Source organism: Mustela erminea, chromosome 3, assembly GCF_009829155.1.
Source record: "Mustela erminea isolate mMusErm1 chromosome 3, mMusErm1.Pri, whole genome shotgun sequence".
NCBI lineage: Eukaryota > Metazoa > Chordata > Mammalia > Carnivora > Mustelidae > Mustela > Mustela erminea.
The window spans coordinates 68,847,704-68,861,935 of record NC_045616.1 but is presented as its reverse complement, the minus strand read 5'-3'; the positions used below and the strand labels follow the sequence as shown (position 1 = coordinate 68,861,935).

Sequence of the window (14,232 nt, the reverse complement as noted above, 5' to 3'; positions counted from 1 at the left end):
ATCTAGAAGAAAACACAAGTGGAATCCCTTGCAATTTTGATTAGTCAGAGATTTCTTAGCTGTGACACCAAAACACAGTCCTTAAAAGAAGAAACTGGTAAATTGGATTTCATTAAAATGAAAAACTTAGGCACTTGGAAGACACTGTTGAAAGAATGAAAAACAAATCACACACTGGGAGAAAATACATGCAAATCTGCATCTGATGAAGGACTTATATGCAGAATAATTAAAGCACTCACAAATGCTTTTTGTGTATTTTGTACACAAAAGACCTTGCTGAACTGTGGGCAAAAGATCTGAACAGACCCATCATCCAACAAGGTATACAGAAGGCACATAAGCACATGAGAGAGATATTCAGCATCATTTGTTGCTAGGGAAATGTAAATTGAAAACACAAGATGATACCAGTCACCTATTAGAATGACTAAAATTAAAAAGACTAACCATACCAAGTGTTGGTAAGGATGTGAAGCAACTGGATTCTCATTCACTACTGGTGGGAATGTAAAATGGTATAACTGCTTTGGAAAAGTTTATTGGTTTCTTCAAAATTTAAGCAAACATATACCATTTGCTCCATCTTCTCAACTCATCAAGGTTTACCCAAGAGAAATGAAGAATGCATATCCTATAGAGATCTGAGCATGAGTGATCATAGCCAAAACTGGAAATGACTGAAATGCCCGTTAGTAGGTGAACAGATAAGTGAACTGTGGCTTATCTGTATGCTAGAATATTACTCAGCAATAAAAGGCATAAAGCTATATTATAAAGTAAATATGGATGAATCTCAAAATATGCTGAGTATAAAAAGCCAGATAAAAATGGTATATTCCCTCTATGTTAACATTTAAAGAATGCATACTAACCGTCTGCCAGGTGGATGGTCATCTGGAAGTGGGAATGAAGAACTGGGAGGGAGGGTTTGAATCAGCTCCTGGTGATGACAGATACTTCACTATCCTGATTATGGTGCTGGTTCCATCTGCGTAAGCACAACGTCAGAGCTATCAAACTCTGTTTTAAATATGGGAAGGTTAGTGTATGTCAGCTTTACTTCAGTATAGCTATTTAAAGGACATCGAAGGGAACATCTTTCCCCTTATATTCTCTAGCTGACTCTTTCTAATGTAGTTAGAATGGCAACTGAGACTCTTATTTTCCTTGTATGATAATAGCTTCCTCTGTGAACTCTCATTTAAGATTTTACAGGCTTCAGAATATTTCACTCTTCTTATTTCCACCCCTTTGTTTTCATTTCCTTCCTTTCTTTTTCCAGACGAAGGATATCACTTGACACACTCTATATTCATTCTGCCCCTGCTAGCTTCTTCCAGAAGATGGTTAAATCTCCAGGTGTTCTTGTAAACATTGGAAGAATTGCCTTTTCCCAGAGGCAGGCCATATGCCTTGAGGATTCTCAGGAAGAAGCAAGATGAATGAAATCCTTCCCACCACATGTGAGGACATGCCAAGGACAGTCCTCTAGGTGTTTCTTTACTTTCCCTTCACTCAGCTGGACTCTGCCTAAGAAAGACAAGGTCTTTGGGAGATGCTCCCTTTCCTACATTTGTTGTTGCCGGAGGGAAGGAATGGCACCAGCCTCCCACCCATCTCTGGTCTCTGATTTTCATGCCTCGCACCTTTGTGTCACCAGTGGATGAAGTAGTATGAACAAGTAAGAGTTAGTACTTTCTCTCATCGAGCCTCTAGGGAACGTCTGCAAAGTTCTATGTCCCAGCTCGCTGAGTGGTTAAGAAGTTAGCAAAAGGAGTTTAGAGAGAGAAACTGACATTTAAAACAAAAGCCATGCTAAAAATGAAGACTAGGTTAGACTCTTACTTTAGGCACATGTTTTTCTACCCCTTCCTATCTAGACTGGGAAGAAGCTAGCAAGTTCAGACAGATGGTACCATATCACACTAAAGGAACACACTATGTATTTTTAGGGTCTTTTTTCCTGTGAAAGCTATACAATGAAAACTAATGCCAAATTTGCATGTAAAATTCCAGTAGTTTTTTTTTTTTTAATTTTCTGGTTTATAATTTTTATTGTAGAGCTAAAAGTAGAGTTAAAAGACATAACTTAGGTTGATGTGTTCTTTCACTTAAGGAATCCGGACAGTTACTGTGTTTCTTAATGTGTCTTAAAAATTATCGCACAGTTTTTCATGTGTCCTTTTTCTCAGATTGTAGGGTTACCACTTGTATGATATGCTTCAGAGGAAGCTACTGTATTACTTCTGAAGCTCTGGTTTGGAGAAATGAAAAGGCTTTGTGCTTAAAGTAATATAGATGCATGTTTATGTCTTGGCCCCGCCAGTCAGTGGCTGGGGGGCCTTGAGCCTTCTTTGTAGATATCAGCAGAATAGGGTCAACAAACACGTTCTATAAAGGGCCAAATAATAGTTTAGACATTGTAGAAAAGAACACCTCTGTTGCAACTACTGCTCAGTGCCGCAGTTGTTGCAGGAAAGCAGCCATAGATAGTAAACAAATGGGTGTGGCTGTGTTCCAATACAACTTAATTCACAGTCACAAGCTATGGACCAGATTTGGCCCATGCACTGCAGTTTGCTGATCCTCAATACAGGCAATGCTACCTTCCTCTCAGCATTGCCATGAGGGCTGCATGGCATATGTAAGATGAGGCGAGCAGGGCCTCACATGACAGCAGCTCTGAGTCAGCTCCCTTATCTCGAACCTCTGTGAGTCCCTGTGCTGCCACTTGTGATCCCATTTATTATGTACTCAGTGTGGGAACGTGTCTGTCAAGCAGGGCATCTGAATGCTCAGGAAAGAGCTTCTCTTTGCATCCTTCTTGCTGTGTGTGAAAGTACTTTCAAAGCTCTGAGCACAGTACGAATGCCAATTGTTTGGGCCTTTTTTTTTTTTTTTTTTTCCATCCTGGTGGCAGGGCAAGGAGAGAGGAAAGCATTCCCAAAGGAAGTGACCCATTGGCCCAAAGCAGCATCTTTTTGAAATCTTCCTGTTCGAGTTTTGAGAAAAAGCAGAACTGATTTGACAGTGCACCCCTCCCCCACTTCTGGATGTGTTTTCTGATTTTGTCATAAAGAGGATCAATGTATATGTAAGATTTTAGTTTGAGAAAATGGTGGCAGGTTCAACAATTTCTATTTGAGCCTCAGCCCAACATGGTAAGATAAAGATAAATATACAGGAGATTCACTGTTGCATTGGAATTGGTAGCAAGAAATAGAATACGCTCTATCGCTGGTTTGGAGACTGACCCTAAAATAAAATTTGCTGGAGTTGGGGGAAATTGGAAGGGGAGGTGAACCATGAGAGACTATGGACTCTGAAAAACAATCTGAGGGGTTTGAAGTTGCGGGGGGTGGGAAGTTGGGGTACCAGGTGGTGGGTATTATAGAGGGCACAGATTGCATGGAGCACTGGGTGTGGTGCAAAAATAATGAATACTGTTATGCTGAAAATAAATTAAAAGTAAATTTTAAAAAGTTAAAAAAATAAAATTTGCTGGGAGTCTTTTGTAGTTTTTATTTATTTTTTAAGATTTTATTTGATAGACAGAGATCACAAGTAGGCAGAGATGGGGGGTGGGGAGGCAGCCTTCCCACTGAGCAGAGAGCCTGATGTGGGGCTCGATCCCAGGACCCTGAGATCATGACCTGAGCTGAAGGCAGAGGCTTTAACCCACTGAGCCACCCAGGCTCCCCTTTTTGTGGTTTTTAGAAAATGACACATCTTTACTTCACAATTTGGAAAATAGAGGAGAGTATACCAGCATCTAACAAACTAAGAAACACAACCCAGCAAAGCTTTCCTCTCCCCCTGAAATGTTGATATTAGGTCTTTTACTCCTTCTCATCTTTCACAATAGATGGAGACTCTGCCTTCCTTTAGTTTACAAAACTGGGATCATCCCTTGTGTTCGTGGGGTTACAGCTATAAGTTGCTCTTTTCACAATAACAGCATGAAGTAAACACATTCCTGTGTCTACAAAAACTTTCTGTGACATCATTAATGGCTGTAGAGGCTTCCACATGTTGAGAGAACACATTTATTTGGAGGCTGATCTTTTGAGACTGCCTTTTAGGAACTTGAACTCCTCCTTAGCACCTTTGTCAGAATTGAAGAAAGGAAAAAGGGGGGTGGGTGGGCAGGGAAGAAGCGAGGGAGGGAGAGATCCATTAAGACTCAAATCACTTTCCTTTGTAAAGTGGTGAAAGGTTTGGTGCCGGAAAATGGTAAAGCCACATGATAGTCTTCTCCAGCCCAGTCAGAGAGGAGCGAGGCAAGTGAGTGGGAGTCTGATGTGGCCACAGGCCAGCAGGTTCCCTGTCCGTGCTGGCGGCAGCCTGTGGTCCTGGGGAATTGCCTCAGGCACGGGACCGCATGGTGACAATTTGGGAGTTGACAGCATGTGTTCCTAGTGCAGAACCACCACACGCATGCCCTATCTTGATTAATTGGGTTGTTTGATCTCAGACATTCTCCTGTCACAGAACGTTCTGTGCTTGTGCTAGCGATAATGAGTTACCCTGGGGATAACCTCTTCAGAACTAATAAATCTCTAACTCTTAGAGTGGTGAATACATCAGCCCTTGTCTAAAGATACAAAGCGATACATTAATAACATTTAATATTATAACATTTGTGTCTGGATGGGAATGAGAGACTGTATGTTAGCAACTAATCCCTTTGTTTATGTCATTAATGAATGAGATTAGAGTTGGATTTAAGGATTTGTTAAATGACAAAGTCCAGTGACCTTAATTACTCTAATCTTATCTGATCTAGATGAATGAGATGCTTTTCTAGCACATAAAATGGTAAGCATTGTTACCTAAATGCCTAAACTGCTGGTGAGATCTCTAATGTTAACAACAAAAGTGGAATGAGAAATATCGAAACATAGACTAATTTATACATAAATCTCCAAAAAGAAAACTAAAGGACCTCAGATCTGGGCCACATAACACATCCCTTCAGTCCTTCTCTAATTTCTGAATAAAAATCACTTTCTTACCCCGACTATAGAAGGGTTTTACTTACCCACTGTGAAGACAACAGATGATGAAAAAAAACTTGTAGAGAGAAAGTAAACAAATCCACCTTCTAATTACCCAAATATAACCAATGTTCACATTTTGGTTTATTTCTTCTAGCATATTTTCTATTAAAAATATATATATGGTTTCTTAATATTTTATGTGTGTGTGTGTGTGTGTGTTTGTGTGTGTTTATATATATATATATATATATATATATATGTATTTTCCTAATATGTAGGAATGGGGGCATGCTATACATATTATTAATAACATTCTCTTTTTCAGATGAACAGTATGTCTTGGGCCAGTATTGTTCTTCTTCCTCCCTTCAGAACACAGAGACTTAATTGCTTTTGTTTGTCTTCAGAGCAGCTGCTACTGCCCCAGCTTCTTGAGGGCTGTCCCCCAGACTCACTGCAGAAGACAATACAGCCTCCCAGATCCCACTTTCCTCACTGTGTGTGAAGCCCACCACATAGACCATTGTTAAAGATTTCACTGCTAATTAAGTAGGAAAACAGATGAAGGAAGAATAGACAACACAGTAGGTTCTATAGGTCTGACGTCCTAGACTTTCCTGGTTCCCTGGCTGGGTGGTCCCTGTGTGGCATGAAAAGCTTGTTTGTCATCTTTGGTCTTGGGAAGAAAATTCAGTGACTTCCCCTCACTTACGCCCTTTTCTACCTTCAGCCTCTATAGATTCTCAGACTACCTGGGAGAAGATCCAGTTGCTTTTTACTTTGTTTTGCTTTTAAATATTCTTTTTTGGGGGTAAAAGACACACCATATGAAATTTACCCTTTTGTCATTTGTAAGTGTACAGTTCACGGTCATGAAGTACATTCACCATGTCTTCAAAAACATTCACCATACATGCAAGGACATTGTTGTGCAACTATCACTACCATCCATCTCTATAACAGGTTTCCTTTGCCCCAACTGAAACTCTGCACTGTTAAACAATACTCTCCATTCTCCTCTTCCCCCCAGGCCCTGGCAACCCCAGCTCTACTTTTTGACTCCCCCAGTTTGACTATGCTAAGTACCTCGTGTAAGTGGAATCATACAGTATTTGTTCTTTTATGAGTGGCTTATTTCACTTAGTATGTCTTCAAGGTCCATTCAAGCTGTGGCATATACCAGAATTCCCTTCCCTTTAAAGCTGCATAACATTCCATTGTATGGAATATACCACATTTTCAATCCGTTCATTCATCAGTGGATACTTGTGTTGCTTCTACCTTTTAGCTATTGTGAATAATACTGCTTTGAAAATGGGTGTACAGGTATCTCTTTGAGTTGCGGCTTTCAGTTCTTTCAATCCAGTGAACTGTTGGATCATGTGCTAATTCTGTTTTTCAGTGTTTGAGGAACCACCATACTGTGTTCTATAGAGTCTATCCTGTTTTACATTCCCATTAGGGATGAGGCTTCTAATTTTTCCCTTGCCAAACATGTTATTATTCTGGGGGCTTCTGGTTGGTGGTGTTTGCTTGTTTTAATTACGTTAGTCACCATATAGTATCATTGGTATTTAATGTAACGTTCCATGATTCCTTGTTTTAGTAGAACACCCAGTGCTCCATGCAATACGTGCCCTCCTTAATACCCATCATTGGTTAACCCATCCTCCCACCCCCCTCCCCTCTGAAACCCTCAGTTTGTTTCCCAGAGTCCAGAGTCTCTCATGGTTCATCTCCCCTTCTGATTTTCCCCCTTCGTTTTTTTCTTCTCCTTATGTCCTCCATGCCATTGATTATGTTCCACATATAAGTGAAACCATATGATAATTATCTTTGTCTGCTTGACTTATTTCACTTAGCATTATCCTCTCCAGTTCCATCCATGTCGATGCAAATGGTAGGTATTCATCCTTTCTGATGGCCGAGTAATACCATTGCCTATATGGACCACATCTTCTCGGTTGAAGATGTCTGTTGAATGGCATCTTGGCTCTTTCCACAGTTTGGCTATTGTGGACATTGCAGTGTTGTTTTTGATAGTAGCTATCCCAATGAGTAGGAGGTGGGTATATTTTTGTGGTTTTGATTGGCATTTTTTCTAATGATTGGTGATTCTGAACATCTTTTCATGTGGTCATTGGCCATTTGGGAATCTTCTTTGGTGAAATGTCTATTTGAGTCATTTGCTTATTTTTAAATTGTTTGGTTTTTTTGGTTGTTGTTTTGCTTTGCTTTGTTTTTTAACTTCACTTCTATTATAAATTGATACTTTTATAAAATACAGTAAAATCACTATCTGTGAATTACTGGATATCAAAATGAAGGATGTTAAGTCCTAGGACATCTATTTCTAGCTATAATGAAGTAAGGGGGATCACTTTAGCCCTCCACCTGAAATAATTAGGAAACCAGCAGAATATATGAAATAATGTTTTTCAGATATTGGACAAAAGTCCCTTTAGGAATATGATCCTTCCACAGTAGGGAAACAAATACAGTGAGTCCTTCTTGGAGGCAGCCCAAAAGCTTGCTTGAGAAGATCAAACTGATCACTGGTAACATACCTGTATTTCAGAACAAAGTTGACTGCTGTATAAAGGAATATGGCTAACGCCAGCACCCAACAATGAAAATTCACACTCTCTACAGTCCAATTAAAAAGTTACAAGGTATGCAAAGAGGTAGGAAATGTGATGTAGAAGCAGAAAGAAAAAAAAATCAACTATTAGAAGATGAACAATAATAAAAATGAAATAGAAAAATGTGACACATAAAATATAAACCCCATTTAAAAAATATTAAATTTAATAGATAAAACTTCACTCCATCAGATTGCTATAATAGTTTTTCAGTGCTTATTCTCAAGTTCTGTACATATCACTCCATGGACTGGTAACAATTGACCGGCTATCACCCAGGCCATTGAGAAAATTTGCTCTAGCTCTGCTTAGACCTTTTTTTTTTTTTTAAACTCCAAGAAGATTGACTTGGATATGTGGTTAGGGCAAAAACCACTTTTGACTACATTGCCATCCAAGAACCTTATGTCTCTAAGTGAATAATGTATCTCAAGGAATTCCAGACGGAGTGGCTCCTGCCTCACTGGGTTTTCAGCACCATGCCAGACCCTGAGGGAGCATCTGAGGTGGGGTCCTTAGAGTGAAGTGTGGCAGGGAAGTTTATGAGAAGCCTAATTAACATTGTCATTTTAGATAAGTAGAGGCCCAAGGTTTTAAGTAAAACACTTCTGAGCCTAATTATTTTTTATTTTAGCATGAACTTTAGAGGAAACTGTACTAAGTCATTTTGGGAATAGCTCCTCGGTTCGCAAGATGCTGAGAACTAATTATTAAATTGTATGCATATTGTAACTGCACAGTTTAAAGACATGATAGGAAGCGCCATCATGAAACTCTTACCAGCTAGCTCTGTGAGCCAAATGTCCATGGACACATTGTTCCAGATGAGAATGGAGTGTTTGGGGTTCTGTTAATTAGTAGCTTTCCTTTATAGTCTTGAAGATTGCTGCTCAGCCTGTCCAGGTCACTAGTTAACTAATAAATGTTAACTATCTATATAGCTCCATGTCTGTTCATATTTACTTATTCTCTCATTTATTCAGATCTGCTCAAGAAATGTATAGTACCTAAGTGATTCATTTAAAAATTATACAGTTGGCCTTTCTAAATTAAAAGATCTGATATAATTTTATAGGATATAGCCCTATTGAATTCAAGTTAGGTAGTTTTTATTATTTTCTGTGGCAAAAGCACATCTGTCTAAGGGCAAGGGATTGAGACCTTACGTGTGGACTTTGGAGTCATTTGGCAAGAGCTAGTTGCCTAAAAATGACTTTATCATCTACGGAGGTTTACCATCCCCTTTGGTTTCCCTCAGAATTATTTGTGTCCATTTCCTGCGATGGGGCCATTTTGGTATGTTGGTGAGGAAACAGGTGGCAGAGCACTGAGTGATGTCTGTCTTGTTGAGCTTTAAGTCACAAGTCAGGCTCTGCACTGGGTGTAGAGCCTACTTAAGATTCTCTCTCACCTTTTCTCTCTCCTCACCCTACCGCCTCTCTCTCTCAAAAAAGAAAAAAAAAAGTAAAAGAGGAAAAATAGTCTTTTCATTTTATAATATCAAGTCCATATCCTTTTATCCTGCTGTGAAAAATAGAATCTCATGGTGATTACAATCACATCTTAGAGGATGCTCTGCCAAAGTACATGAAGACGTGCCCCTGACTTGGGCATTTGTATCTGAAACTCTTGCTGAGTGCCCAGCCTGGTTGCAGACAATTGTTAGCACATCTGGGAAACAGCACCTTTCCTGTTCTTAGTGGGACACCGATCGGTGAGTCACTAAGTTTCTCTTTGAATTTCAGTTGGTGTTCCCTAAATACATGCGGACGCTTCTCATGAAGTGACAAGTAGCCTCTAGGGATGAATATTCTGGTTACTTTGGTAACAGTAAATAAAATTACTTTGAAATGGATTGGAAGTTTTGTCTATGGAGGAGGAACCCTTAGTTATCCTTAGACTTGGATAAATTGGCTTTCTGAAATGAGAATATAATATTCCTAAGAGAATGAGTGTCTTTCTCATTTCATTTAAATAAATCACTTTCATTTTTTAAAATTTATTTATTTATTTGACAGACAGAGATTACAAGTAGGCAGAGAGGCAGGCAGAGAGGGGGGGGAAGCAGGCTCCCCGCCGAAGCAGAGAGCCTGATGCGGGACTTGATCCCAGGACGCTAGGATCATGACCTGAGCCGAAGGAAGCGGATTAACCCACTGAGCCACTCAGGTACCCAAATCACTTTCATTTAAAAATAATCACTGAGGGGGATAGAGGTGAATTCTTGTGTTAAAATAGAGGTGGCCAAAAATTGGATTATAAGGACTCAAAAATTTTTTTTCCTGCCTCCTTCCTTTCCTCTTTGGCATTCTCTGAACTTCTGTTATTGGTCACTTTTTGTTGTTGTTGTTGTTCTGCCTTTGTCCTCTCTTGACACCCTCAGCCAATCCCTTGGTTTCAAATATCACCACTGCTTTGTAAAAGAATCAAATCTTTCTTTGTACCTATGGACTTCCTGTTATATGAGTTAATAAATCTCTATCAGCAAAGCCATCTTGATTTGGTTTTCTCTTACTTACATCCAAAAGAATCTCTTTTTCCTTTAAATAGTAATGGGAGAGTGAATCACTCTGAAGCCAAATCATGATCATGTCAATCTCATGTGCAGTAGTTACATCTTCTATAATTCCTCACTCCCTACCAAAACACTGCAAATTTAGTCCCAACTTGCCTTTCCAAGCTCATTTCTTTTTTTTTTTTTTTTTTAGATTAGTTTATTTACTTTAGAGAATGAGAGAGAGAGAACATGCATTTATGAGAGGTCATGCATGGGGGGAGGGAGGGGCAGAGGGAGAGAATCTCAAGCAGACTCCTGGCTGAGCGGGGAGATTGAGGCAGAGCTCAATTTCATGACCCTGAGATCATGACCTGAACTGAAACCAAGAGTCAGATACTTAACCAACTAAATCACCCAAGTGCCTTCAACCTCATTCTTATATGCTTCATTTACAAGGTCTCTTCCAGTGGTTAAAAACACTTTAAGAGTGGCAGGGGCTTGGAGAGGAGGGGATGCTGGCCTAGCATCTGGCTAGGCCCTGGACCGAAGCCAGCTGCCCTTTCCCTGCCCTGACTCCACCTCCAGAGACTGAATGCGGAACTGGCTGGTGTTGGCCCAATTTTGCCTAGAAACTCATTTCTGTTTGGGAGGTGGAGATTATCTTAGACATTTATTCTGTGTCCCATTGTAGAAAAAGAACAAATCAAATGTTCTGAAATGTGTGGATTGCCTTTGAGAATGGTTCCTGGACCCCTAAGATCTAGGATCAAGCTCTCTGTATTGTTGTGCCCTCAAGATACAAGATTCTCCTGTGTCAGCAGGAGGCTCATCTAGAGAATGGTATAGCAGCAAGACCAACTTCAGTGCACATAGGAACAAAGAGGAACAAGGCATTTAGGTGGCTAGCATGAGGGGACATACCCAAAGAGCATCAGCTCACTGTCACATAGCTGTTTCTGCTGCCGTCTGAAAAGAACTCAGAGAGCCTGTTCTGTCTGTGACTGCAAGCTCAGGGTTTCAGTCAATTCCAGTAACCCTAAAGAGAGAAACTCCCCATCATAAGAGAGAGTTAAAACCCAAGTTAGAGTAGGAGGTGATGGGTGCTACTCCTATAGTGATATCCCCTTCTGCAAAACACTGCCTAGTTCCTAAATTCTATACAGATTAAACCTGGAAACTAGCCAGTTAACCCCAGTCTCCTTCCCCTTCTCCTTGTGACTCTAAGAGTGGGAGCCATACCCCTCAAGCACTCGTTGGATCAAATGAGATCATGGGCCTGAAGAATGGAACTGGAAATGGTGCCAAGGAAGCAAGATATTTTCATCCACTCCTTTGGTCAGAGAGCTCCCAGGACTAAAGAAAGTAATTATGCTGACCACAGGAAGTCCGAGGATTCTTAGCACATTGATGACTCTATTAAATTCCATGATCCACAGGTCTTCCAGACTTTCCCATAGCCAGACTTGTCCAAATCCCACACGTGCTCAGAAAATGTTAGCCCAAATGGTGCATATATTTACAGACTACAGAAGCTGCACTGAAGTCAAGTTGAAACTGCCACTCCTTTCCAAATCCAGGACATCCCTAGGACCAAGACAGAGAGAACCAAAGCCCCTCTGAACACACAGATAGCTGCCTTTGGAATGATCCAAAACCTCTCCTACAACAGCCCCCAATTCCAGCCAACCAGGGCCGTAATTCCTCTCTGAATGACAACTGCCTGTAACTCTGCATTCTGGCACCAGCACCCAGACCGGTTGCTGCCATGTGCCTGCTGGCCTAGGACAGGCCTGTAGAAAGCAAACTGATAGAATGTAGCTTGGCCAGCTCTACTCCACTGCTCCTACATGGTATTGGGACAAATAAATTTGACACCCCCAAACCAAGCAGTTTCTTTTGTCTCCTACCAGGGCAATAACTCTTTGGAAAATCCTTATATCTTCTGTTGGGTGGAGATCCCCCTACCCTGGGAGAGAATCCTGATGGACCATCTCATGAGCAGCTAGAATATCATTAGCTTTCCTTTCAAATTCTCAGAAATAGGCAACATGTGCTTTTACCTAATGAGAAAGTATTCACAGTAGCACAAACGATGCAGAATGCTGGGGTGTTATAGGGAACTTCCAAGAAACCGTAACTTAGATTTATACAGGTCATAATGATTCAATATCAATACCTGGTTAAGGGACTTGGGGCCCTCACAGATATGGGGGCTCTGCTTGTCCTTTCAGGATACAGACATGTGTCCTTTTCTGCAGCTAATATGGTTCTACATCCAATGAACTCCCATGTAGGCCCATAGTATCCAAACACCCAGGTCATATAGCTCCTGAGCAAAGAGTTCGGCCATAATTTCAGGAGGCATTTTTATAAAGAGTAGTAGAGGAATCAGGGACAAATGGTTATACCACAGTACTCCCTCCAGGTCTGAATGTTTATTGAAATGGATTTGCAAATTGAGTCAGGAGTTCTTTGATAGTAGCTGACTCCCAATGAAAGCTAGGTACCAGGGCAAGAAGAGCCATCTTTTGATAGTATTGCTATGCCACATTCTCTGCCCCTAGGGCCATTACCCTCAACCCCAACATGTCAGGGGACAGATAGGCCTCCTCGGATTTGCAGGGATGATAAGCTCAGAAATAGAAGGGACAGATGTCCCCAGTTGTGCACCTAGACCTGATCTTTCTCAAGCCCAGCATGGAGATGACCAGGATGATCCTAGGGTTTCAATGAACATTCCATTTTCTCTCTAAGTTTTCCCAGTGATAACTTTCTAAAAGAAATTCCCCACAGATGGGCCCTGGTTGGGCTTTGAGTTTGGGATGGTCCTTAATGTCATAAAGGGAGATGTCAATTTAAACATCAACACAGGATCCAAATCTCAGATGATACCTTAAAAGATGAGAGGCTTGGTGTGCCCTGGAGAGATGATGAATTACACTCAGGTGGCTCCAAGATGCTGTTTGCTTAGCAGAAGATGGTTCCCAGCCATATGGTGAGCACCCTGCAGGAGGAAGGCATGGGCCTCAGGCCATTCTTTCCTGTGTCTCAGGAGGCAGCAATGGTTTTGCAAAATCTCAGCCAGTCAGACCCACCTAAGGATTAATGGCCAGCTTTGTCATAGTTGCTGCTACTTGTCAGTTCTTCTAGAAACTCCATTAGCTTCTATACAGATACCCCAGTTTGACACAGCCAGGGCAGAAGCCTATGAATAAATCCGTGGCAAGCCACCATGTGCATTCTGCTCATATTATTTCTCTGAAAACTCCCACCTTGTGTAGCCCTGTCATCAGTGCGAAACTTGCCACTGGGGAACCTCAAGCTCTTCCAGATTCCATTGTATTGTGGTGGGCCTGATGGTAAGCTCAGACACTGATACTTTCATTAAATATCACCATCTTAGGGTTTGCTGCTGCTCTCCTTGTTTGCTTCTGTGAATATCCAGATGTCTTCTCTCTGGTACAGCTTGCCTCCAGAGCCTTTCCTTTCCCAGACCTGCTCTCCATTATAATGTATTGAATATCCAAGTTTGCAGTGCCCACTTCTACCTGATTATACCATCATACCATCAAGATTGCAGTTGACTTAGATGACAACTCCCCTCTAACTCTTACACCCAACTTGCCATCAGTGAATAGCATGCCAGGAATGGGCGTTAGTACACAAAATCCTCAAATTTCATGTTCTAATGCCAACTGTCAGTCCAGTGGGAATGACCCAGCCACTTCTCACTCCAGCCCTATAATCTGCCTGAATACTATGGGAACCAACATGTTTTTCAGTGGGGCTTGATTTGATGTCGCACAAACCTACAATGAGTCATGGGAGCAGGTGCCATTTCCTTACCACAACCCCAGTAGGGGCAGAGGAACTTCCCAAAAGACAGTGGTATCCCAGAAGAAGGCACACATGACCATCCCAATAACCTGCCTCAAAGTTCAGCAGAGGCAACACCTTACAAATCTGGAGGCCCTAGGGGTCCTGACTCCTTCACTATGCTGAGGAATTGTGTGCCTTCTATGTTTATGGACCCTGATCTCTAGGTTACAGAGTGTCTAAGGCCATTAGAAGTGGCCTTTAGCATTCCATC

The 14,232-nt window shown here is 41.2% G+C and overlaps 1 pseudogene; it reads left to right on the top strand.

Annotated features, from left to right (window-relative positions):
- Window positions 1–8,854: 8,854 nt before the first annotated feature.
- Window positions 8,855–11,868, top strand: LOC116587204 (annotated as a pseudogene).
- Window positions 11,869–14,232: the final 2,364 nt, after the last annotated feature.